Source organism: Vanessa tameamea, chromosome 2, assembly GCF_037043105.1.
Source record: "Vanessa tameamea isolate UH-Manoa-2023 chromosome 2, ilVanTame1 primary haplotype, whole genome shotgun sequence".
Taxonomy (NCBI): domain Eukaryota; kingdom Metazoa; phylum Arthropoda; class Insecta; order Lepidoptera; family Nymphalidae; genus Vanessa; species Vanessa tameamea.
This window is the reverse complement of record NC_087310.1, coordinates 13,243,109-13,245,443: the sequence shown is the minus strand read 5'-3', so window position 1 is coordinate 13,245,443 and position 2,335 is coordinate 13,243,109. Positions and strand designations below refer to the sequence as shown.

The following is a 2,335-nucleotide window of genomic DNA, read 5'->3' as shown; positions in this document are numbered from 1 at the left end:
TGTTCCAGCGTGTAGGAGAACACACACAGAAATATTATATAAATATATAAAGGTCGTTGCACTCTAGAAGTTAAGGTTCGAGATTTAATTTAATATTAAAATAAAGATATCCTTTAGCACCTATCTCCTTAGAACCATACATTCAATTTCATAGCTTAAATATTATTTTTTGCCAACATGCTAAAAACTCGTAAATGTATGCAGGTCTGAGCCGGTCTAAAAGTACATACGAGCGCAAAAGTGCTTATGCAAATGCGCCCTGCTTCAACGGAGCTCGTTTGAAAAAATAAAACTCAACATTCCCCAAATATTGCATTGTAAAACGACATAATATACTTATTGTTACTAACACGGGACAATATTACATTTGCATTACAAAACACTTCTCGTGACGACAGTACTAGCACGACAATTAACGCTCACAAAAACAAAAGACATCTAATTGGCACCTTTGAAAGTATTAGCTCCTTATATCTTAATGGCTCTAAAGCGGTATAATGTTCTGCAAAAGTGAAGTATTCCATATTCCAAGTTTAGACTAGTAGCTTTTTGTAAAGAATATGTTGGTATATTTCTTTCATTTCTTTTAATTTATTTTAGATTGGCTATAAATCTGAAACAAAAAAAATGTTAAGAACCAAAGAATATAAGTTTTAAAATAATATTTGCTACCCTATGTGAAAAAATAGTAAACTTTTTCTTGGTGGTAGGGCTTGATAGGGGTGGTTGGTGCAAGCTCGTCTGGTTAGGCGCCATCCACATAATTATATTTTACTCCTTATAAAAAACTTAGTATAGTTGTAAGCCAGTATCACTACAGGCACATGGGACATATGTTGGGAACTAAAGTTGACAACGCATTGGTGATGTAAGGAATGGTTAATTTTATTATTCAAACTACAGGCGGAAGTGACCACTAACCATCAGGTGGTCCTACCTATTTAAAATTACTTACCTATTTTAAATTTAAAAAAAAACTCACCATCTTCACCACAAAGCTCAGTGTATTCCAAAAGATCTGTGTCTGGTCTCGCAAAGCTGAAATACAGATAGTTTTTGGAAACTCGAAACGAGAGGAGCCGTAATGTAGGCGTCAGTTGCACGCTAGCTAACTTGATGTACTCATTTTGATTAGTGAATGGAATGTCTTGCCAGTATTTTGAGCTAGCCGGGCTTCTCTCTTTGAAACTGAAAGTTTGTAATATTAAAACAGGTATTAGATAAATATATCGCAAAAGCCCTGAGAGGTGCTAGTATGTTTTTCTTATAAGAAATCGGATTTGAATCAAAACTTTGAAAGGTTAATTATATAACAGAATTGTCTTTTTTATTTTGACCTGTATCTGTGTTCTCATATTTGATTATTACTTCATATAGTAGCGGCTTTACCCGCACAAAAGTTATACAACTTTAATTTCAGCACAAACCGTCACCTTCCGTTTTACTCCCTCGAGAGCTCAATAAAAAAAATAGCTTATATCTTTCCTGGGGCTCAAACTATCACCATACCAAGTTTTATCTAAATCGGTTTGCCGTTGTCAGAGTGAACCGGTTACTAAGAAAGCAAAAGACAGACAGATAGAGTTACTTTCGTATTTATAATATTAGTACAGATATGTCGAGTTTCATTACTATTTCTCAATCCGGTATTAATCTTTTGTGATATAAAATAAATATCAAATGCACGTGACATTTACCAAATGCCGTATGAGATAATATTTTGATATTACGCACTCATAAAAGCATTTGTTTCTTGTTTTTGATTTTATAATATAGGTATATTTACAAATAGTTATTACGAATGGGTATCCCAAATGTCGTTGAATTTAAGGCAGCCTGTGTGTTATGCTGTATAAATTAAACTTGCTACATGTTTGGTACAGGTAGATGTCCCTAAGATTAGGGCGCCATAAAGTTGAAAAATTATGACTTACATCGTGTTACATGCATGGAAATTATTATATTAAAAATATTAAGGTTGAATAAAATAATAAGATAAGTATTACCAAAATGAAAAAATCCTCTTTAATGCACCAGAAATTTTGACCGCCATCTTGACAAATAATTTTTTGACAAAATATTTATTTTAAATGAAAAAGGTCATCTGTCACTGAGTTTAATTGATTTATTTCCGTCCAGTCTGGTTACTTAAAAGAAGGCATTACATTGCAAAATTTATGTTGGCAATTTGATTGCTCTAACGTTTAGGGTTACTGGTAGTCTTGGTAATATTTTTGTTAAAAATTAAGGGAAGTAATAAATATATTATATTTGTTTATTTAATTATATATTCAAATTCTTGTTCTATTTTTTTTTTTCATAAAATCTTTGCATT

The 2,335-nt window shown here is 32.0% G+C and overlaps 1 long non-coding RNA gene across 1 annotated transcript; it reads right to left on the bottom strand.

Annotated features, from left to right (window-relative positions):
- Positions 1 to 211: 211 nt before the first annotated feature.
- LOC135193493 (uncharacterized) lies at positions 212 to 2,079 on the bottom strand. Its single transcript, XR_010309271.1, has 3 exons — positions 2,007 to 2,079; positions 983 to 1,188; positions 212 to 613 (listed from the first exon to the last, which is right to left on the bottom strand). It is a non-coding gene; the product is annotated as an uncharacterized LOC135193493 (long non-coding RNA).
- Positions 2,080 to 2,335: the final 256 nt, after the last annotated feature.